The sequence below is a fragment of the Mustela nigripes genome, chromosome 1 (assembly GCF_022355385.1).
Source record: "Mustela nigripes isolate SB6536 chromosome 1, MUSNIG.SB6536, whole genome shotgun sequence".
Classification (NCBI taxonomy): domain Eukaryota; kingdom Metazoa; phylum Chordata; class Mammalia; order Carnivora; family Mustelidae; genus Mustela; species Mustela nigripes.
This window is the reverse complement of record NC_081557.1, coordinates 160897770-160923199: the sequence shown is the minus strand read 5'-3', so window position 1 is coordinate 160923199 and position 25430 is coordinate 160897770. Positions and strand designations below refer to the sequence as shown.

Below are 25430 nucleotides of genomic sequence, written 5' to 3'. Positions count from 1 at the left end.
ACTATGCTAGGTGCTGGCTCACCCATGGGGAGAAAGAATAGGTATAATTCACATCCCTAATAAAGCTAAGATTCTGGTGTTGGACAGGAATCACACACATTAGTCCTTTTAGCAGGCAAATATATGAAATGTTACAAGTTGATGAGTATTATGAATGGTAGGGACATAGCTCTGTAACAGAACAAGATGTCATAAAAAGATATTTGGAGTGAATATTGGGCTGAGATGTGAAACAAAAGTAAAAACTTATCAGGTAGAAAAGAAGGAAGGGGAACAAAGGCCTCATGGCAAGGAAAAATATTGTTGGGACAAGGAAAAATATTGTTGGGACAGCTTGGTCTGTTAAGCCAGTAAGGTAGGTGTGATATGAGCTTGGTAAGATATGTAGTGTCAGAATGAACAAGGCCTAGGAAGTCTTTTTAAGTGAATTTTGTTTTCATTTTAGAAGACAGAGAGCTTTTGAAGCATATTAAGCAATAATGTGACTTGATGAGATAGGACTCATTTGTCTATAGTGAGGAGAGCAGTTTATAGAGAAGCCAAAATGTGCCAGTTAGAAGACTGTGTCAGTCACCCAGAAAAGAGATAATGGTCAGGGACCAGAATGATATCACTGTGAAATGGAGCAAAATACAAAGACTTAATAGATATTTGGGTAGTGACTTAATCTGCTTGGGCTGCCATAACAAAATACATAGACTGTTCCACAAATGACAGAAGTATATTTCTTGCGGTCCTGGAACCTGGGAAGTCCAACATCAATGTGCTGGCAAAGTTGTCTTCATTCTAACGCCTCTTTTCTTTGGCATGTAGATGGCAGCCATCTCATTGTGTGCTTTCACAATTTCATCTTCGTGCTTGCAAATTCAGGAGGGAGAGACAGAAATCTTTCTGGTGTCTTTACTTGTAAGGGCACTAATCCCATTATGAGGGCTCCACCATCATTACCTTATCCAACCCAAATCCAACCCAAACATCATCTCCAAATGTCATCACATTGGGGTTAGGGCTCCAACATATGAATTAGGAGGGAGGAGGGGACAAAATTCAGTCTAAAGCAGGAAGCAAAATTATTAAGGTCTATTGTTGACCCAGATATGCGGTAGGAGGGTAGAAGATGAAGGTGTCAGGAAGAATCTGAGCTCTCTAGTTTGCACAAGTCAGAGTTCTTAGTTATTGCTCATTTAGTTGTCTACAGTAGTTTTCTCACGGGTTTTTCAGGGTACCTGTCACACCCCTCCCCCACCAGTTTCTTTTCCTCATTTTGGTCAGTATACCCTTTCTAAACTGAAAATCTAAATTGTTTATGCTTCTAAATGATACTCAGGATAAAGACCAAATCCGTGATATTATCCTCAGAAGAAATCTGATCATCTGAATTTTTTTGTCTTCCAAGACCCATTTCTTGCCACATTTTACCTAAGTATAACTCTAAACAATAATTGTACTGAAATTATTTTCAGTTTTGTAAATGTTCCTCATTTTTTCTTGATCTTGTAATTTGCACATGTTATTCCATCTAATGAAAAAGTGCTTCTATCCTCCTTTTCCTAGCTAAATCATTTATTCTTCAAGGGTCAGCTTGGATGATACTCTTTTAGGAAGCCTTCTCTTAAAGGTCCTCATTCTCAATACTTGGTATAGTGCCCTGACTGGCTCACCGTCTCCTAGAGCCCTATATTTATTTTGATTGTAATATACCCTAACAATGTTTGTTACTTTGTTTGTTTTTGGTGATTATTTATTTATCTATGTTTTCCTGGACTATAACACTTTGAATGTAGTAGCTATATTTTGGTCATTGTATCTCTAGAACCTAGTATTACAGACCTTCAATAAACAATTGTTGAAGAATAAATTGCATGCACGAATAAATAGATGAATGGAAATTTTAAATTGTATAATAGGTAATTTGGGTATTCCAGTGCATAATACTGTCAGTGCTACTCCAGAAGAATTCCTTAATCCTTAATAAGAATTCCTTTATTCCTTAACAAGAGCTAAACTTGATAATATTTTTTAAACTTCCCTTTCCTTTTTTTTAATAGCCTGGATTATGTCAACTTATTGACCAGTTTTCCAGAGAACGTTTTGTATTTTCAACAGATTGTATGTTTATAGTCCTTTTCTGTGAATAAAGTTTTCATAATATTATCAATAGCTAATCGACTGAGCAGGTATTATACATATACCAGGCATTGTTCCAGGTGGTTTGCATATGTAAGTGTAATTCTCATAACCATGCTATATAGGAGATATTATTTTGTATATGGGGAAATTGGGATGCCAAGAGGTTAAGTAACTCGTGCAAGGTCACACAACTAGTAAGGACCAGAGTTAAGATTTGAATCCAGGCATGTTAACTTCAGAGTCTGTGCTCTCATTCCTTATGCCATATTACCTCTCAGTCTCACATACAACATGAAATAACCAGAAGGCTTTTTAAAAAACCATTATGGGCTCAGGAGAAAGACCAGAAAATCCACAGAGTATTAGACAGAATCAATCCATATTTTCCTCAAAATTATACTTAGTTTCCCTCTCTAATTACAGATGCTCCAAACATTCCACAGCTTCTCCATATAGTCTAAGTATAAAACAAAAAGGAATTTTTGTTCAGGGCCTAGCTCAAGAATAAACGAGTTGAGCTCACATGAAAATGAAAAGAAGAATAACAGAAAGGTTAAAAGAATCTTTGGATCATGTCCAAATTCCATTATACTCCAGGCAACAATAAATGTACAATGAGGAGCTATGTGACTCCAAATTCTATTTGAGATAGTACTCAATGGAGATACATTGGTAACTTTTGATGAAGCAATTATTATTTGAGGTATAAGCCAAGGTCTATAGTTTCAGAGCTGTTTTTCAGTTTATACAAAATGGGCAGAAGGGGTGCTTGAATGATGTCTTTTTCTTTGGCATGTAATTATTATCTGTTCACTTTTATGGATGTCAATTATATGTAAATATTATATAATAATAATAATAGCTTTGGCAATGAGAAGCAGTAACTACCACCAATTGTCATTCCAATTTTTAGCTCTTTTACAAATACTAGTGGAATAAAAGATGTCTATTTTCTACTTCCCTTCCTTTATTCTTCGCTACAGGAGAAAAGCCTAATTTCACACTGACTAGATAGGCTTTTTATTTCATGATCAATGCATCAAGTAACAGGAAACACAATAATGCCACAATTAAGAATAGTTGGTAAGAAAATATAGACCATGTCTTTACCTAGATTCATTTATTTCTTCAACAACTAACTTATTTGCCAAAGTCATCACAACACTCTGATATATTATTAATCAATAAATTTATTCATACATTCATTTTTAAATGAATGTATGCTGAACCTTCTATGCACAGGACACTCTTTCTAGTGAAGGATATTTAGTAGTTCATAAGACATACATAAATACTAGACCTCATGAAGCTTACATTCTTGCAGAAAAGACCAACAATAAATAAGATAATTAAGGAAATATATAGTATGTTAGATAGGGATAAGTTTTATGGAGAAAAACAAAGCAAAGCAAAAGGATAAAAACTTAAAGAAGAAGGCAAACATGAGTATCTGGAAAAAAAACCAAACTTTCTAGGCAAAACAAAGGGTAAATGGTATTCTTGCTATATTAGTGCAACAAGGATGCTCATCTGCATACAGCAGAAAGAAATAGGAAAAGAGCAACAAGAGATAAGCAAAGATATAAAAAATATCCAAGTCTAAGACATTTTATCATGAGTGACATAGTATGCCATTGGAGGATTTTGAGTAGCAGAATGATATCACCTGTTGTATATTAATAGGATCATCCTTGTTGCTATATTTAGAAATAGACAAGAAGAGGCAGGGAGATTAATTGACAAGCTAGAACATTAATACATGCAAGAAATGATAGCATTTGAACTTGGTTGGTGAGAAATGCTCAGATTCTGTAAATATTTTTGAATGTAAAGCCAGCAAGATTACATGTGGATTGTGTGAGCAAAAACATATCGAGAATGACTCAAGATTTGGGGCTGTATGTTTGGAACCACAACTTTTGGTATTAACTAAGATGGAAAAAAATGAAAGATGAGTTGCTTTTTTTGTTTTTGGTTTTCTGGTTTTTTTTGTTTTTTTGGTTTTTTTTGGATGTGTTAAGCCTGAGATGAGAATTAGGCTTTCAAGGGGATATATCAAAGTAAGTAGTTATGCCAAAAATTATGAACTTCTGAGAAGAGATCAGGCCTTGTGATGCAAATTTGGAACTCATCATCATATAGATAATATTTAACACTATGAAAAATGATGGAAACATCAAGGGACTTGAGATACAGAACTTTACTATCTCATATGAGAGTCGCAACCATATGTTGCTATTGAGCATTTGAAATATAACTCCATCAATTGAGATGTACTATGAATATGAAATATCATCAGGTTTCAAAGACTTAGTGTACAAAAAAGAAGGTAAAATATTTTACTATAGTTTCTATATTATTAAATATTAAAATAATATCTAGAGACATTTGAGTAAACATATTATTAAAATTAATTTCACCTATTTCTTTGATAACTCATATATCCATTGGACAGTGTAGATATAGAGAAAAATGAAGTCCAAGAATAGGGCTCTGGTCGTAGTGTAGTGGTTATCACATTCGCCTAACAAGAATAGAGCTCTGGGGAATTCCTAGATTAAGATATTTGGAAAATAAGGAGAAACTAAAACAAAGATTGAGAGGGGCAGTTAGTGACTGTTGAACAGACACCAGGAAAAGATTGCATCTAAAAAGTCAAATGAACAAAGTATCTGAAGAAGGAAGGAGCAGACATGGAGTTTGATCTATCGTGCCCAATTTTTAATTGACTGTGATATTTGAAATGAAACTAGGGTTGCAAATTGATATTGAATTTTTATGCTGATATTAGTGATTCAGTACTGAAAGAGTAAGCTGTTTATGTAGGAGAACTGTTTTGGTAATTTCTCATTAGTCTACAAGGGTTGGAATCTAGAACAAAATGCAGGTGTGTACATGCAGCTGACTTGTTCACTGAATACTTAAAATCTTGGGGACATTGTGACAAATCATCTAGTCATGGAGGGAATTTGTTACTTAAGAATAAACACAGGTTAAGATAAGAATTGGAGGTTCACCCTTTAAAAGGGTAAAGAGAAAAGATATAGAAGACAGGTGGTTAAATAGTCAAAAAATTATATGACAATCTACCTTTAATTCATAAACAATAAAAAAAACTATTCTTGGGCAATTACAAAGTAGTGTGTTCCACAGTATTATTTATTTTATTCAAAGAAGTGGTGAACTTTAGGAAAGAGAGGGATTAAAGAGAACAACAGGGTTTCATTTTAGCAAAGATGGATGATACTTGACTTTGCTTTGCTTTACTTTCATGAGCAACTTTGAACGTTTTATTTTCACTAATTAATTAATTAATTAATAATGAACATATGTTAATATTAAAGCCAAGATAAAAACTATGGTTGCTTGAAGATGAAGGAAATAGAATAGCTGCAATGCAAAATTAAAACTTTTAACTTTTGTATAAGGAAATAGATTCTAGGTTTTGTTTCTTGAATGCCTATTAAATAATTAAGAACCCAAAGCACGATTCCTAAATATTTGCTTTTAAGAAGAATAAATAAAACACATGCAAATTCCATTACTTAATTTTAAATTCAACTTATATATTATTGAATACCATGTATCAAATACTGTGATACAGAAGTAGATGAAGACATTATCCCCGCTTTTTACAATCAAATGCATAAGCAGAAGGGTCACTCTTACAGACAAATAATATAGTAAACATCTTACAGACAAATAATATAACAAATTATATAATATGATAAACAATACAATAACAAATACTAATAAATTAATATAATAAACAAATAATAGAACATCAATACAGCATCTATTATTTATGGGGCACAGTTCTCACAAAAATCACACACAACATAAGGAAACTGATATTGTAACTTGTCCAATCCATTGTTAACAATGTGGCAGAAGTAGAATTTGAACTCAGTTTGATTAGTCCCAAAACCTTATATTCTTTCATCTAATCCATATTCCCCTAGATAAGCAAATAAAATAATAATGCTATATCATTGATCAGTTGTGGAGTAATAAATTACCTCAAAGCTTAGTGGTTTAAAGCAATATTATCTCAAAGTTTCTGTGGGTCAGGAATATGAGAATGGTTTTCCTGAGGCCCCTAATATTGGTCCCTCTCAGACTAGAATCAGTGACAACTGGAGCCACGATCATCTCTAGGCTCTATTGGAGGTGAAGCTGCCTCCAGACGCACTCACTTGGCAAGATTCAGTTCCTCTCTGGTTGTTGGGCTGAGGAAACTGGCTCCTCATGAGTTGCTGGCCAGAGGCTTGTCTTGGTTCTTTGCCACGAGAACCTCTCTGTGGAGTATTTCACAATACAGTAGTTTGCTCCATTACAGAGAATATTGCTAGTGCAGTGTGGAAGCTAGAATTTGTTTGGTTTTGTTTTTAACCTAATCTTGGATGTGACATTCCATCCCTTTGGCTGTATTTTATTCATTAGAATCAAAGAATTAGTTTTGGTAACATTCAAAGGGAGATTATACAGGGGTTTGAATACTAGGACTCAGGAATCACTGGGAACCATTTTAGAAACAGCCTACCATAAGGTGCATAAAAACACAGTACTAACTCAGAGAAGTTGTTAAATCTGTTAAAATGGAGACAAGAGTTGAAAAGAAGTAAGCTGTGTTTGAACTATGGGTGAAAATTGTATAGTAGTTAAAAAGTTATTTTGTTTTATGTGTTTATTTATTTATTTATTTATTTATTTATTTATTTGTACAGGGGAAGTATAGTCAAAACATAGAGGGAAGAAGAAAAGGCATACCTGGAAGCTGTAACAATATGGGGAAAATATGCTGAGTCATAAAACTATGAAGGTAGGTTAGAGACAAAATTAAGGAATAACCTACCTTAAATTTTGGAAGTCCTGGACAAATTTGAGTAATTGATAAAAAATAATTATACTGACCTCAGAAGAAAATTGCACATAAATATAGCATTTGTTGTTCTTCTGAAGTAATCTGTGGATCCAGGTTAAAAACAAATAATCCTCAGTCCCCACTAGGTTAATTAGGCCCAGGAAAATTATGAAGGTCATTTTTACTAAGAAATTGAAATTGTGTCCTACAAGTTTTCTGAAGAAACTTAAAGGAGGGCAGTGAGTTGATGACATTTTCTAACAATGGGCGCAATGTCACCATCAGATAGGAGGAAAAGAGACAAGTTATGAAGTGATTGTAGTAATCTAGGTAATAAGATAAAGAGATCTGACTTGGGAAATGATAGCTAGATAGAAAGACTAACCTTGACAAGAGATGATCAATTGGACTTGTTGGCTCATTTAAAGTTTGAGTGATACAGAAAGGGGAATGAGAGGATGAAAGAATATAGATTTCTGGCTTTACAAACTGGGTGATAACACTGAGAGAGATAAGATACATTTGGGATGAAACAACAAAAAGTCATCAGCATATTATGTGTGCATAGTAACAAATGTATCAATTTTTAGATACAAAAGAATAAATACAATATTGATAATAACATATATACTTATATTTGGCTATTTCATAAATAATATTGTGTAAGTGCAGCTTCTGCCTGTAATAGAAAAACAAATCATGATCTACATGGTATCTGGAGGAAATAAGAATTGACAGGGACCTTCTACAACAGAAATGAGATACAAAAATACCGAGAATTCCCAGTGGTTCTCTTAGAATATTGTAGACTAAATTAATTAATGGAATTGCACTTCTTAATTAATTAATGAAGTTTGCAGCCAGAAAATAATGGAGTTTGCAGCCAAAAAAAATCTTTCTGTTATTACTCTGACATTCATTTGACTTCCATAGGCCAAATGATATTTCAAATCACCCTACACTTGGCATTAATTTCATTCTTTCCTTCTCCACTTCCAACTCACTTTGAAATACCCAACTGGGCTATGGTGGACAAAAAGAATAAAAAGGCATAGAGGTCTGAATTGCTTTACTCCCCTTGGCAATAAGAAACTGATGGTATTTTAAGAATCATGGCCATGAGGTTCACCAGAAGTCTAGGTTTTAAAATCAGTTCCCTGTCCTTGTGTTCTCCAGCCATCTCCCTTAACCTCTGACAGTTTTAGGGATTATAATTTAGAGAGAAATATTTTGACCCTTATAGATGCATTTCACAGTGACAAAGTGCCATATGAATTCTGATGCTCTTTCATTTGAGCTTTGACCTGAGAATGACTTCAGTTTAATTCACTAGAAACATTAGGGCCATTTGGCTGAACCATTAACAATAAAACATATGTTTACTAAGTTCTTCTGTTAAGAATTCAGTAATGAATATAACATTTATAACACTTATAAACTATGGCTATATTCTTCAAGAACTATAAACCTAGTAAATGCAGTAAGAGTATATTAATAATTATTAAGAAAATTTATAAACGTAGCATTATTAATATAAGTAAAGTATGATGATGGTCCAGAGAAAGAGACATCATACATATCATTAGGAATTCAGAAACATTTCATTTAGTAGGTGGCATGTGGCCATTTGTGGGAGACAAAATTTTTGAGAAGTAGAAATAGTGCAGAAGAAATAGAAACCATAATCTTAAGACTTAGAGATATATCACTGTTTAGTAGTTTTTCTAAGGAAAATGAAAGATGAGATTGGAAAGAGTTGAAGTAAAATTAATTTATCTTAACTTCCTTGTCATTAAAAGTAAAACAAAATGTTTCTTTTTAAAAAATATTATATTTATGTATTTGAGAGAAAGAGACAGAAAGAGAGAGAGAGAGAATTGGGGGGAGGGGCAAAGGAAGAGGGAGAATGTGGGGCTTAATCCCAGGACTCTGGCTCATGACCTGAACCAAAGGTAGATGCTTAATTGACTGAGCCACACAGGAACCCCAAAACAAAAACTTGGTATCTGTTGTAGAAACTGGCTGGCTGTTCACCAAACTTGTTTCCTCTTCCTCTTTTGCATAGAGCTAACCAGCGTCCCTTGCAGTTAGATATGGCCATGTGTTTGAATTTTGACAATGATGTACGGTGTGATACTTCCAGAGCTGGCCCCTAAAACACTGAATGCAATCCTCCATGTTATTTCTCCTTCAGAATAAATTTAGAAAACCCACATTACCTGATTTCAAAACTTAGAACAAAGTTACAGTAATCAAGACAATGTTGTCATTGGTTAAAGTATAGAATGATAATGAATGGAATAAAAGAGATACTCCAGAAGTAGACCCACATAGATGATTGATTTCTGACAAAGGCGTAAATATAATTCAATAGAAAAAGGGTAAGTTTTTTGATAAATGGTAGTAAACAATTAAATAGTCATGTACAGAAGAAAAAAGGGCCTCAACATATACCTCACATTTTTTATGAAAGTTAAGTCAAAATGGATGTAGGACTGGATGTAAAATGTAAAACTATAAAATTTTAGAAAATATCATAGGTGAAAATCTTTATGATCTTGGGTAATCAGTTATTATACAGGATACCAGGAACATATCACATGAAAGAAAAATTGATAAATTAGACTTCATCAAATTAATACCTTTTGTTTTGTGAAAGAACTATTGAGAGAATAAACAGATCAGCCACAGAGCTCGAGAAACCACTTGCAAATCACATTTATGAAAAAGGACTTGTGTCTAGAACACAAAAAATTTTCTAAAAACCAAACAATTAAAAAATGTATAATACTTGAGTAAAAAAAATCTGAATCTGCGTCAAGGCACATATTTTGATGATGCACAAGATGTTCAAAACAGGCAATCATTAGGGAAATGTAACTTAAAACCACATGACATACAAGTATATATTATTAGCATAACAAAAAATGCAACACAAAAAACCCTTATAATAACAAGTGGTAGTGAGGATTTGGGCAGCTGGGACTCTCACATTTTGCTGATATGAATATAAAATGATAGAGCTGCTTTGGAAAACAGATTGACAGTTCCTTATAAAGTTAAACATACACTTGCCATATGACTAGATAATTCTCCTCCTAGGTATTCATGCTAGAGAAATGGATACCTATAATCACATAAAAACCTGTTTATGAATTATAGAAGCCTTATTCTTAATTACCAGAAATTGAAACCAAACCATTTGTATTTTAATTGTTGAATAATAAACTTTGAAACATCAATACAATGGAACAGTGGAACAAAGATAAGACTTTGATCTGACTTCTCAGAAACCATGCAAAGCAACAGAAGAATGGAATGAAGTATTTAGAGTATTGAGAGGGGGAAAAAATACAATCTAGAATTCCGTACTTTACAAAATTATTCCTTAAAAAATAAAAAAGAAATAGGATTTTCTCAAACAAAAAAGTAAAGGATTTTGTTGTTAGTAGACTTGCCTTGCAAGAAATGTTGGAAGAAGTTCTTTTTGGGGTGCCTTGGGGGCTCAGTTAAGTGACGGCCTTCAGTTCAGATTATGAATCTGGATTCCTGGGACTGAGTCCTGCATCTGGTTCCCAGCTCCGTGGGGAATCTGCTTCTCCCTCTGACCTTCCCCCGTCTCATGCTCTCTCACTCTCTCTCAAATAAATAAATAAAAAATCATTAAAAAAAAAGAAGTTCTTTTTGGAAAAGGACAATAATATGAGTCAGAATCTTAGATTTACATAAAGAGGATCAATGAAGAAATAAGTAAAGATAAAATAAAACCTTTTTCTTTTTCTTAATTGAGCTCACAAATAACAGTTGGTTCAAAATAATTAAAGCAACGATGTAGTCAATTATTTTTGTGTATATATATATACACTTAATGGCTTCATATTTTATGTATGCTTACACATAATTAAAATGAATAAAAGCAATGATACAAGCAATCAGAATGAGGAAATTAAGATTATTTGCTATTATAAGGTAGTAATACTACTTGTGAAGTGGTATAATGTTATTTGAAAATGAACTTGGGTTGGTTATAAATGTGTACTGTAAAATCTAAAGCAACCACTAAAAAAGTAAGATAAAGGAGTTTACTTGGTAAGTTAAAAAAAAAAGAAGAGGGAAAATGGAATCATACAAAGTGTTCAATTAAAACCAAAAAACGTAAAAAAAAAAAAAAGTGTGTTAGATGGAAGTAAAAACGAACAAGGACAAGAAATAGGAAACAGTAGCAAATATGGTAGGTATTAACCCAACTATACCAATAATCACTTTGGATATCAGTGGTCTAAACACACCAATTAAAAAACAGAGACTGTAGATAAAAAAAAAAAAAAAGACCCAAATACAAGAAACACAGTTTATAAAAAACACATATATATTTAAAGTAAATGGATGGAGAAAATTATACCATGCTAACACTAATAATAAAGAAAACAGGAGAGCCTATATTAACTTTATACAGTGAAGACTGCAAAGGGATGAAAGTTATCAAGGATAAGGAAAGGTATTACATAAAAATAAAGGGTCAATTCTCCAAGAAGACAAATAATTCTTAAAACAAAGAATCAAACGACAAAAGGCAAAAACTGATAGATTTATTTCACCTTTTCCGAAAGGTGAAATAGATGAATGTACTACCATAGTTGGAAACTTCAACAGCCCCTTCTTAGAAATGAACAGATCCAGCAGAAAGAAATCAGTAAGGACATAATTGAATGCAACTATATTATCAATAAACTGGATATAATTAGCATTATTATATACTACTTCAAATATATACTACTTCATCCAACAATAGCAGAATACACATATCTCAACCTTGTAGAGAAATTCACCAAGATTCTACATTCTGGACTATGACACACATCCACAAATTTAATAGAATAGAAATCATACAAGGTCTAGCCTCAGAGCATAATAGAGTAAAACTAGAAATTTATAATAGAAAGATAACTAGAAAATCTTAAAGCGTACAGAGATTAAACAACTCACTTCTGACTGACAGATGGTTTAAGGAAGAAATCTCAACAAGAGAAATAAAAATATTTTGAACTAAGTAAATATGAAAACAAGAATTATTAAAATTTGTGGGATACTGTGCTTTAAGACAATTTATAGCACTGAATGCATATATTAGAAAAGAAGATGTAAAATCAGTAAATTAAATTTTCACTTTAGGAAACTAGAAAAAGAAGAGCAAATTAAATCTAAAGTAGGTATAATAAAAGAAATAATAAGCATAGAGCAGAAATCAATGATATTGAAATCAAGGAATAAAAAAAAAATCAATAAAACCAAAAGCTGGTTCTTAAAAAAGATCAATAAAATTTATAAGCTTCTAGCCAGGAAAAAGAGAAAAGATACAAATTACTAATATTATAAATGAAAGAAGGGATATCTCTCACTACAGATCTCATGGATATTAAAAGGATCATAAAGGAATAATACAAACATCTCTATGCCCACAAATTTGAGAGCTCTGATGAAATGGGCCAATTCCTTGAATGATATAACCTGCCAAAACTTGCACAAGAAGAAATAGATGATCTAAACAGACCTATATCTATTAAAGAAATTGAATTGAATTAATCATTAATAACCTTCCAAAGAAGAAATTACCAGATCCAGATTGATTCACTGATGAAGTCTACCAAACTTTTAGGAAAAAGTTATACCAATTCTCTATAATCTCTTTCAAAGGAGAGAAGCAGAGGGAATACTTCCTAACTCATTATATGAGGCCAGCATTAGTTGAATACCAAAACCAGACAAAAGTATTATATGAAAAGAATACTACAGACCAATATCTCTCATGAACATAGATGCAGAAATCCTCCACAAAACATTAGCAAATCAAATCCAAAAACGTGTAAAAAATTGTATACCATGACCAAATGGGTTTTGTTCCAGATATGCCAAGGTGTTTCAACATTCAAAAATCAATTCATCAAAAGAAAAAAAAATCATGTGATTTATCACATTGAGAGACTTAAAAAAAAATCATATGATCATATCAATAAATGCAGAAAGAGCATCTGACAACATCCAACACTAATTAATAACTCAGTAAACTAGGAATAAAGGGCGACATTCTCAATTTGATAAAGGCTCTCTGCCAACAACCTACAGCAAACATCATTCTTAATGGTGAGAACTTTGAAGCTTCCCCACTACAATCTGGTATAAGGCAAGAATGCCCCCCCACCCCCAAATCACTCATTTTTAACATTGTCCAGGAAGTGCTTACTAATTCAATATGGCAAAAAAGGAAATAAAAGATACACAGATTGAGAAGGAAGACACAAACCTGACCTTATTTGTTAGGACAGAGAGTGCTCCATTCTGGGAAGCTGTGGTTTCAAAGTTCTATTCCGCAACAACCTCCATGTGACCTTGAGTAAGAGTCTTAAGTCTGTCTCACCACCTGTAAAATGGAGTAATACTATCCTCAGAGAGTTCTCTTGAGGACTACACTAAGTTACAGTACTTGCAGACATTTAGGACAGTGAAAGCATTTGAAGCTTACCACTCAATGTTTAAGAGTGATACAGTTTCATTGCGGGCGGTATAGCCAATAAGGGAGAGGATCTTTTTGTAAACTTATACGCTTTTCCTCATGACAGGGAATTTTATCTTAAATTAAAACAATAAAATTTGTCTTTCCTAATAAACCTTTTTTGCCTTTCCCCCCCATGACTTACTCTGGTCTTCAACCACAAATACCACACAAGATTAAATGAGAAACAGGGAATGAAATAACATGGTTCAAATACACTGAATGAGAGTAGTTCTACTAGTATAATTTTTAAATTAAGAGTATTTTCATGCCCTATGACCCAGCAATTGCACTATTGGGTATTTACCCTAAAGATACAAACGTAGTGATCCAAAGGGGCACGTGCACCCGAATGTTTATAGCAGCAATGTCCACAATAGCCAAACTGTGGAAAGAACCTAGATGTCCATCAACAGATGAATGGATCAAGAAGATGTGGTATATATACACAATGGAATACTATGCAGCCATCAAAAGAAATGAAATCTTGCCATTTGCGACAACATGGATGGAACTAGAGCGTATCATGCTTAGCGAAATAAGTCAAGCAGAGAAAGACAACTACCATATGATCTCCCTGATATGAGGAAGTGGTGATGCAACATGGGGGCTTAAGTGGGTAGGAGAAGAATAAATGAAGCAAGATGGGATTGGGAAGGAGACAAACCATAAGTGACTCTTCATCTCACAAAACAAACTGAGGGTTGCTGGGGGGAGGGGGTTTGGGAGAAGGGGGTGGGATTATGGACATTGGGGAGGGTATGTGCTTTGGTGAGTGCTGTGAAGTGTGTAAACCTGGTGATTCACAGACCTGTACCCCTGGGGATAAAAATATATGTTTATAAAAAATAAAAAATTAAAAAAAAGAGTATTTTCATGAACTTATTTATGTGCCACTGTATTATTCTACACCTTACAAAATAACATTGGAAAATTTTTTTCTAAAAATAATTTCATATTTTTTCTCCTTAATATTGGAAGTATGGTGAATAACTTCTTTATCTTTCACCCCAATGGTGAAAGATAAAGCTCTTGCAAGTAGATAATAATTGTAAAGTAGGATAGTTTATATGCATTTGACAAGGAGATTAATCTTTTATTTGTGAACCAGCCATAACATTGCAAGTTTAGAATGTTGTATTTTTGGTAATAACAGCAATGCTCTACCTGCCTTCATACATTTTGCAACTGGGCACTTATACATTGATTGAGTATTGTGACTGATTACATTTTTGGAACAACTTGATGGTAATGAATCTTTTATTAAAGTTTAATATTCAAATGATATTCTGGTGACTTTCTAGGTACTAACCTAAACAATGAAGTAACAAGATTTAAAAGAATAGCCAAGCTTTGTTAGTAAAAAATGCTCTCTGGCAAACATTTGTCTTTCCCTTTCTAAAATGAATAGCTATGCATTTTAAATCTATTTCATGGGAGAAAAAAAAACCTTTAGTATTAATTTAGTGCATAATTTAACAAGGTCACTTCTGACATTTAAAAAACCTTACAGTGGGTGCTAAAGTAAGTTTTTAGGAAATAATATTACCAGGTTTAGGAAAAACACAGTCATCACTTACTATTAAAAGTTCTGCATGTTCCACATTTTACCTGAGCACAAGATATATACAAATCAACGCACCCTCATGTAGCTTACAATTTCTTGATTTGCTATTCCCATTCACATAGACTAATGCTTATAATTTTTTTTTAACTCTCTAGAAATACTGAAGTAATAAATGTGAAAAAAATTCCTATTTTTTAACTTATAGTCCTATAAAACTCATCCGGTTTAATAAAGAAAGGAGAGCAAGGGAAAGAGAGTGGAGAGGAGAAAGGTTGAGAAGAGCTAGGGAAGGAGGAAGGAAAAATAAAGAACTACATTGTTAAACTAAAACTTAAACATTCAACTCCAAGTTAAGTTTTGATTTAACCTACTAACGTCTTGATTGAAACTCAAATGCCCATCACAAATATGAATGTCTTTTGTTCCCAACAATTTACAGCATTTTATGGCCTATTTCATTGCATCATAAATGTCATAATGACCAAATGTTCCATGAAATGTCATAAAATGACATGAATTACAGCTCTCATCTAGGCTTACGTCTGGAAAACCGAATTTCTGGCTCACGCTCAGGTAACGTGTTTTTTGTGTTTGAAATCTCTGTGTACTGTGATACTGAGATAATTAATTTCACTTTATCGTTAAAATGTACTGAGGTTCTCTCTCAAAAGATAATTCATTTGTCTGGAAAGTATGTACATAACTGGATTAAGTATCTCCCAATTATAATGCTATATAATATTATTTCTTTAAATATCAACAATTTAAAGGTTCTTAAACCCTCATGGTAACAATGCTTTCTGGCATGATAATGCTTTACAACTAATGTTTCATTTTCAGTACTAGGACTTATGCTGCTCTGGGGCATACTAAGGTGTTATGAGATTTTATCATACTGTTCAAATTCAGTAATGACTGCCATGTTCTTTGGCCACCCCATCCCACATTACTCCTGTGCATGCCAGAATACAATTTGATAGTTTCTTAAACATGAGTAAGGAAAAAGGTCATAATACTGTTATTCACACAATTGTTCTGCCTGTACTGGATTACTAACCCTATTTTCACATGTTGGTTTTACTACTTAACTTTGATCCAGCTGGAAGATTTAGCTTGCTAGCTAGAAACAATTTTTGAAATGTTAATTTTTAATTTTTAATTTATATCAGCATTCTCTAGCATTTTGCTTCCTTTTTGTCTTAATCCAAACAAAGAAATGATGCCACTGATAGTCAGGATTTTAATGCATCTATTCATTTCTTCAACAAATATCTATTGAGCTCCTACTGAATCTGGGCACTGTGACTTAGAAGAAGAAATAAACATGAAAACTGCTTCTGCTTTTATAACACTTATTCAAGATCTCAGAAAAAAATGTGTAATCCTAAATCCAGTTCTAAGTGTCCAGCTTTAGTAAGATAGGGTGTTTTCTACGTAACACCATGACTCCAGACCCACAGAGAAATAACAATCAAATTATTTAAAGCATCTTCAATTCTGCAAGCTCTTCTTATTCTTTTTTACTTCCTAGTGAACTCTCCCTACACTTTACCACTGAAAAAATTATAGGCAACCTAATTTAATCCATCTTCCTCAGTAGGAGAGCATCTTTGTGAACAATTGATACAATTATAACATGAACACATTACTACTTTCAATTTTCCAGTCTCATTCAGCATGTTCATCTGATAGAGGAAAGGAAGGAATAACAGAATGTCCTGAGTAATGTACATCCTGGGCCTCTGCATTTATCTAATTCTCTCTTCTACTCCTACCTTCCTCCACAAAACATTTGTCTTACATCTTTCAACACCCAGTTCATTATTCACAACTTGGTTTACTGCCAATCCTTAGCCCAACATACAATAGTCATCCAATAAATTAACTGATACAACTCCCAAAATAAGCTATAGAAAGTTAAAAAAATATTTACAGACACGTAGTTCACTCCATTTGGCATGAAGACTATTGTGTTTTCCCAAAATAATTATTTACTTCTCTGTAGAAAGAAGCTAAAATGATTTTTAAAAATTTTTTGTTAGGGTTAGACAAAAGAGCCATAAAATAATGGGATTTGTCACACTGGAGGCTTATGTGGTTGGACAATGAATTTTAAGACAAATATAGGTGCTTAGCTTATTATAATGCCCCAAGAGAAAATCCTAAAGCCCAACTCAGCAACAATAGTCAGAGTTTATGTAAGGCAATTTATATATTCCAAGGGGGAAAATTACTACAATGCTTGGGGCACTTTATAATGTGGAAAAATACAGTGAGAAAGATTGTCAGCCTATGCTTCAATAGCACTAAGTATATATGTGACTTATTTCCTTGACTTCAATCTTCATAAAATGAATCTTAATCACCAAAGAAAAGACTGAAGAAAAATGTCTATTTAAGGGTTTTGTAAAGTTCTGAAACTTGGCATCTGCATTAATTTACCTAAAATCCGCTTGTCATGCCAATGTGCTTTATAATTTTTTCTCACATTTTTTTTAATGTTTAGCATTTCATTAGAAGTCTTACATTTAGGTAAACCTAAACTTTGAACTCCCTGTGGTTTTAAATTAGTAATTCCAACTGCAAGAACTTCTGATTCAGGGGAAAAAATCTACAGAAGAAATACTTCAGTGCTTGAAGTAAAAGTATTGGACAATAACAAAGGTGATATTTGGCATTGTACAAACAAGCCAATGGAAACATTTATATTATAGAGAGAACAATATATTACTTAAAATTTGCATAACTGTATCTCCTATATGGTTTGTTAGGTTCTGGTATATCTTTTTAACTTTCTATTTAATGTTGTCTCTTAATGTCATAGTTTTACATTAGCATTTCTTATAATTTTTAAAAAGAAATTCAAATATATTTACAGAATGTTTTATTTCATGAATGGCAGAGTGCTAGGGATATTAAAGGATATAAAGATAAAGGAGACATAGTCTATTCATGCAAGAGCTTAAATGGTCTATAAGGATGAAGAGCTCAGCACATTTAATAAAGAGACAAAAAATTCAGACTGAAATATAGTAGGAGATGTTTTGAATATTAAGTAAACTTTTATTTTCAAATATGCTAAAATTTTCAATTGTTAATAATAGAAAAAAAAACATTAAGGGTTCATCTCCAAAATATGAGTAACAAGTATATGTGCATTCATTATAGTTCCACTCTTTCTCAGTTCCTTTGTTTTGAAAGAGCAGATCACAGGTAGAGATTTTCAGGCTTTTTAAAACATTTTACACCTTTTCATATATGTTTTTTTTTTTTTAAAGATTTTATTTATTTATCAGAGAGAGAGAGGGGGAGAGAGTGAGCACAGGCACACAGAATGGCAGGCAGAGGCAGAGGGAGAAGCAGGCTCCCTGCTGAGCAAGGAGCCTGATGTGGGACTCGATCCCAGGGCGCTGGGATCATGACCTGAGCCGAAGGCAGCTGCTTAACCAACTGAGCCACCCAGGCGTCCCACCTTTTCATATATGTAAAGTTTGGTGGTTTTCTCTTTCTTAAGGTTTCCTCTTGAAGTCTAATTTCCTCAAAGACAAAATTAACATTTTAATGTTTATTGTGCAGCTGTACCCTGTGATATTGAAGACTCATGAAAACTGAATGAAAGTCAGCTTGGGCTTGAGTGAATTGAAGGAATAGCACCCAGATAATAATATTGTTACAGGAAAAGTTTTTCCATATGCTCATTTTATCTTAAAGTCACTTATTGTTTGGGAGAAAACTTATAGTTCAGAGAACTGTTTAAAGAAAACTCTTCCTTTCATTATTTGCACTTGGCCAGATAAAAAGAATTCTCTAACTGAATCACTTTGTTAATTCACTGAACATAAATTCACAGAATATACGCTATGTGACAAAGTCTATGTTAAGTATTGGAAGTACAAATGTGCAGGATCTGGTCTCTAAGCTAAAGGAACTTATAGGTGAGGTTGGGGAAAGCACAAGTTTAAAAAATATATATATATATGTAAATGTAACATGGAAACTATAAATTTTACCAACCCTTCAAGGAAGCTAGAGTTCTTTTTTTAATTCTAAGTTTTCCAGATTTTCTAAAAATTCTACAAGTTGAGCAGAAACCCTGATAGCAAACAATAGGAAGAATGCAAAAAAAGAACATTTTCACATTTAAGCAAAGGTGTGAGTCTTACAGTATTAGTAAGTACAACCTATAAGTGAATTAAAGGAAAAAGACCTCATGAAGGAACCTCATGACTTCAAAAAGTAGTTGATATAAGGAAATCTATTAATATAATTTTTACAAAAACAAGTTAAGGAGAAAATAAAGCAGTATCATCATATTGATAACTATACCAAATCATGTTATGAAGTTTAGTACCCATTAACTAAAGAAAAAAAAATTGTAAACAAGAATGGGATAGTGGGCACCTCTCAGAATACTATTACAAATCATATATTCTGGCAATATGTTCAGAGTTTTTTTTTTACAGCAATCAGGAACAATACATGCATTGTTACTTATATCTCCTCTTCAGTGTTGTACTAGATATTTGCCTAAATGTAAATAAACATCATTAATAAATTAACTTCTGTTAAACTCTTATCTAAGTCTTTTTCTTCAACAGTATATCATGTGTTCTTAAACCTTAGATCCTAGGATTCATCTTGAGTTCCTTTATGATGAAGATTAGGTTGGATTTTAAATGACTTTCCCCCAAAAGAATCTTAAACATGTCTTTTGCAATACAAAAGAATTAATAAATTAATTGCTTGTTATTTAGAATGCGTTTTCCTGTAGAAAACTGTTTCTAAACTAGTATACAAAACCTATTAATACTAGAGAATGAACTTAATGAAAAAAAGAATGAAACTACATTCTATGTAAGTGAAATACAGAATCCCCAAATAGTGAAATAAAATACTGTTGTGCTACTAATGAGATATATACATAAAACATATAGTGGAAATTTTTTGATTTTTCCATAGATGCTTGTATTTGAAGCAGTTTCTAGGCCATTAAAAGTCAATGGGACTTCACTGTTTTATTTTTCATGTATGATTTCACTTCAAAAGTCGATTTTTTAAATTTTTGAAAAATTATTTTAATTATTTGAAAAGAAGTTTATATTTATCAATTGTGATGCCAATCTTTCACTAGATTATAACAGATTTTTCAAAAAATAAACAAATGATTGAATTTATGTAACTGAGGAAAAGTCAGAGGACAGACAACAGGGAATATACTAGAATGAGATAGTTTCATATAATACTGAAATAAGGAGGACCTTTCTGGAGAGTATTTGCACCACTGTGTTGAGAGAGAGGAAGAATGATGAGTTAGTTAGTTCTTTTGTCAGCCACTAGGTTCTGTCAGCAGAGGTCACCTTGGTTATGGTCCAAAGCAGGTGTGAATAGTCAGGATAAATGTGGAGATATGCAAATAGTCATTTGAAACTACAGAACATTAACTTGATACACACTAGCAAAGTTTTGACAACAGCATAACCAAATGAACTAATATTTCTAACAATTTTGATAGAATTAAAATGCATGGATTAGCATGCTACTGCCAAAGTTTAGTGGTTTGTTTAACCAGCCTTAGGCTAACTTGCTAGAATATATATATATATATAAATTTTGGAGTAAAAGCTAACTTAAATGTGTTTCATCTTTCCTTTTAATTGAGCTGTGTAGGACTCGCCTTATTAAAAAAAATTATAATCCATTCAACATACCATTCTTGGAGTATCTAGTATTGGCATTCAACAAAATACACATAGTTTTTGTTGTCTTAGAAGTATATTAAACAAGGAAACAGAAATAAATCCAAAGCTGAAATCTGTAAAAAATGCAATGAAGGAAAAGAATAGGATGCAATAATATACATTAACAGGGTGAACAACTTTTAAGGGAGGGTTTATAGACGGTCTTGTTCAAATGGCATTTAAGCAGCTGTCTGAAAGGGGACTTGGAGTTATCCATGTGCAGAAAGAGAGGATGTACATTTCAGGCAGAATGAATAGTGCATTAATAGTAATAATAATAACAATAATAATAACCACCAGCTTAGATGAAGGAAGAGCTAGTGGAAACATTCCAGGTTGGCTGGAAGGTATTTGAACAACTGGAGAAAAGAAGGAGTACAAGTTGAAGCCAAACCATGAAGTTTTATAGTATTCTGAATATAATGAGGAAGGTAAGGCTGTGATAATATTGTAGCCACTTTCCCCGCCAGCTTTGTTCTCTGAGGTGGCAGCGGCTGAAGACGGAAGTTGTCTCCTCTGTGGGGGCCACGGTGACAGGTGAGAGTGGGCGCAGTCCAGGGAGCTGCCCAAGCTGCCCCCGCCTCCGTCATCGCCCTGCAGGGCTGCTGCCCCAGAGCAGATAGACGGGCGTCCCCCTGCCTTCTACCCCAGGCTCCAGCACGCCTTCCATCACAGGGTGGCTGGCCCTTGCTAGCTGCTCGAGTTTTGCGTTTTCTCCACCACCTAAGCCTTGTCTCCTGAGTCCGTGGCATTATGGTTTGAAAGAAATAGCATTAAAGGAGCCATGTGACCAATTGCGTTCCGTCCTCCCACACTGAGGCCTGGTTGGCATGTGCAGAGAGGAAAATACAGCCAGAAAACTTAGTTTTCTAGAAGGGAAAGCAGGAGAAGAGAAACAAGGTCTTAGACGTTCCATTTTTTTTTTTTTTTCTTCTTTTAAAATTCTGCTTTGACAGTGGTGGCAAAATAATCTGAATGTGGTCTTTCTGTTAAAAGAGAAGAGGTAGAATTTTTTTTTTTTGTCCTTTCGATTCCAGCCTTTTTGCCCCATGACAAAGCATAAATCATGGACGCCAAAAAATAAGGTGGATTTCAGGGACCCTGGAGAAACTGAGACACTTATATTCTTCCCCTGGAGGGAAGGGTAGGTGTTTTTAGCCCTCTCTGGAATTTCAAAGGAAAACGTGAATTGGGTGCCATGGAAAGGAGACAAGGCCAAATCTGAATCTTTGGAGCTGCCCCAGGCATCACCCCTCACAAACTTGACCATGAGAAACAGCAAGGAGCTGTGTGCCCTGCTTGCCCTCAATAACCTCTTCCAGGAAAGCGAGGTCTTCATCCCAGAAGTGCTGCAAGAGGTTTTCCGGAGGGTGTCTCCAAACACCATGGTGAACCCCCCTCCCCCCAAGAAGAGCATGAGCAGAAATGGGAACTACCACGTGAACATCATTATGGCAGCACGTTAGACCAAAGGCTATGAAGCTGTGTAGCGAGACAAGCCCCAGGAGGTCAGTGCCATAGCTCTCACTAATATCATGTGAGCCGCATGAATCTGCCCTCCAGCCTGTGCTGGGGTCCACTGAAGTCGCCTCTCTGAAGACAGGATTAGATCGGCGTTGGAGGGGTGGGAAGTGCCTACAACAACCCGGACTCCCAAGTGAAGATACCTGGATAGATTTGAGGAGAGAGCAAGTTCAGGAAACTTCTAAAACATCACTTAGGAAAGAACTGTGAATCCTGCTGGTGGTGCCCGAAGAGGTGGGGGCCCATTAGAGTTGGAGGGCTGAGGTGAATGCAGTTCTACCCAACCTTCCCTCACCTCAGCCCCCTAAGTCCTGTATAATGTGCTGGGACTTCTACAGCAGGTCTGCCCCTGCCATTTTTCCAAACCTCTCATTGGGTTTTTCCCTTCAGATTTGACAGTGGGGGTAAAAAAAAGTCTAAGAAAGTCAGCCTTTTTTTTTTTTTTTTTTTAAGATTTTATTTATTTATTTGCCAGAAAAAGAGAGATCACAAGTAGGCAGAGAGGCAGGCAGAGAGAGAGGAGGAAACTGGCTCCCTGCTGAGCAGAGAGTCCAATGTGGGGCTTGATCTCAGGACCCTGAGATCATGACCTAAGTCGAAGGCAGAGGCTTAACTTAACCACTGAGCCACCCAGGCGCCCATAAGGAAGTCAGTTTTAACTCATGCTGTCAAGTCCATAAAATGTGGGAGGAAAAGCACAGGAGTTTACAGGTGAAGTAATCCATATGCCAGGGAACTAGAATGACAGAATCTGTCGTTGTAAATAACAGGAACAAAACAAAGGGAATTTATGAATATGTGCAACAGGAAAACTTAGTGTCTTGTCTAGTTTCAGACACAAGAATCCAGAGTCTTAAACAATGATTGCAGACAAAGCTATGTTTTGTCATCTCTAAGCTGTTTTTATGTGTATGATTGTACCTTTCATACAGACTAATATATATGGCCAACAGCATCTCTGAGCTTATAGTCTATGAGCTAAGTGATTCTTTCCTCAATCAATTCCCATAATAAAAGTCTCCTTTTAAATGCAGACCATCTACCTATTCTTGAACCGATCACTGTGGTCTGGGATCAAAATATCCTGCTTATCCAGGCCTGGCTTCCATGCCCAACCCTCAACCCTTAAATAGGCATAGGGTCAGGCTTTTCTTAATTACACTGGCTCATGTGTGTGGGTGCAGCAGCTGTTCGTCGAGACAAACCAGGGTGATATTATTACAAGAAGTAGAAATATATGCTGGGTGGGAGACAGATATGGACATGGGGGATTACAGAGGCAATCAGGATACTGAGAATAGAAGGAGGACCAGAAGAAAAGGAAAGATGAGAGATGGATTCCAGTGGGATTTCTAAACACGAGTCTGAGAATAGAATAAAATTACACATTCCTCATCTTTACCCATGGTTTACTGAATCTGAACCAGAAATTCTAGGGGTGTGTCCTATCAATGTGTATTTAAACAATAAGAATAACATAATTTTTTTCAATGCTCTGAAGTTCGAGAACCACTGTATTAAAACTATAACCATGAGAAGGCCTGAGTCTCTCAGAAATTCTATGTGTAGACTTTCTGTGAGCTATGAATTGATATGATTTTTATGTTACTTGTTATCTGGGAAAAAATGAGTACAAAATGGACCTAATACATAATATTAAAATGTTTTTTAAATGTTGCTACTTCTATTAGTGCATTTGTATGTAGAACAAAATTGACCAAAATCTATTTAATATCGGAAATAGCTCTTGGAAATTGTGTTTGGACCTCCAATGCCTCAGAAGATTTTCTTCACATAGTAACTTAGAACAGATTAATGGAGTTTTTGAAAATAGGGGTAAAAACTTAAAAATGAATACCCATGAGTGTCTTTGAAATGGGTAAGTTGCAAGTTTGCTTTGATTCTGAATTTCTTACTCTGTTTAGACTGGAGTTAAGTATTTAGTGCTCCCTCAGTGTCAAGGGTGTTGCAAATTCTCAGTGTTTTCCTGCAGAAATAGCTCATCACCGGTTACTGTGAAATCTGTTGAGATTTAGCCACCAGGTGTCAGTAAGACTTACAAAACAATAGGTTTTTGCAAAGTTCAGTGATTTTGTTCAGTCTCTGGGAACAAATTAATACAGACTTTGGTTATATCTTTTTCTTTCCAGGTAAGGGATGCAATCCATTGGCAGACCCACTGAACACAGCCAAAATCTAAATTTTTTGCCTCTCCCCCCGCCATGTTAAGGCCTTGCTTCAACACACTTTCAGAATATGGGATGGATTTTAAATTTCCAAGAATGGAGTACTTCAGGATTTATAGTGAGTGAAGTAGTTTAGCCCAAACAGAAAGAAAAGGATGTGTCTGAGGAAGGTGATAAGAAGACAGGGAATTTTGCCAATTACAAGTAAACTCCATGAAATGTCAATTAATAAGGCAGCAGTAGAAAAGGTGCTTAAACTATTTATAATATTGCCAAAGGCAATGTGCTGGGACAATTATGAAACATAAATAAAATGAAGTCTTTTAAAACTATTCATTCAAACTTTTGTATTAGCATTCTCACTTATTGTGGTTGTAGTTGCTAGTATTATTATTATTATTGCGTGTGATACTAGCTTTTCCTCTTCTGTTGTTGCTTGTAAGACTTCAATATAAAATCATTTGACCTTTGTACCAAGCCACCTAAATACCTGCATTCACTTTTCCTATTTCATATAAACCTTGAATTAAAATTTGAAGGTAAGGGTACCTGGGTGGCTCAGTCAGTTAAGCGTCCAACTCTTGACTTCTGCTCAGGTCATGCTCTCAAGGTTGAGAGACTGAGCCCTGCTTCAGGCTCTGTGCTGGGTGTGGAGCCTGCTTAAGATTCTCTCTCTTCTTCTCCTTCTGCCCCTCCCCCCTCACTCTCTTCCTCTCAAAATTTTTTTTGAAATTAAAATTTTCAAAGCATATCATATCAATGGTACCATTACCAAGAAATATTCTATTTCCTATTGTTCTGGGTAGAGATGAGATTTTTGTGAACTGTATTAACTCTCACATTCTTGAGAATTACTCTAATAGTTACTGTG

General features: G+C 34.4%; 1 pseudogene; it reads left to right on the top strand.

Moving 5' to 3' along the window:
• Positions 1–21898: 21898 nt before the first annotated feature.
• LOC132026535 (josephin-1-like) lies at positions 21899–22769 on the top strand (annotated as a pseudogene).
• The last annotated feature ends 2661 nt before the right edge of the window (positions 22770–25430 follow it).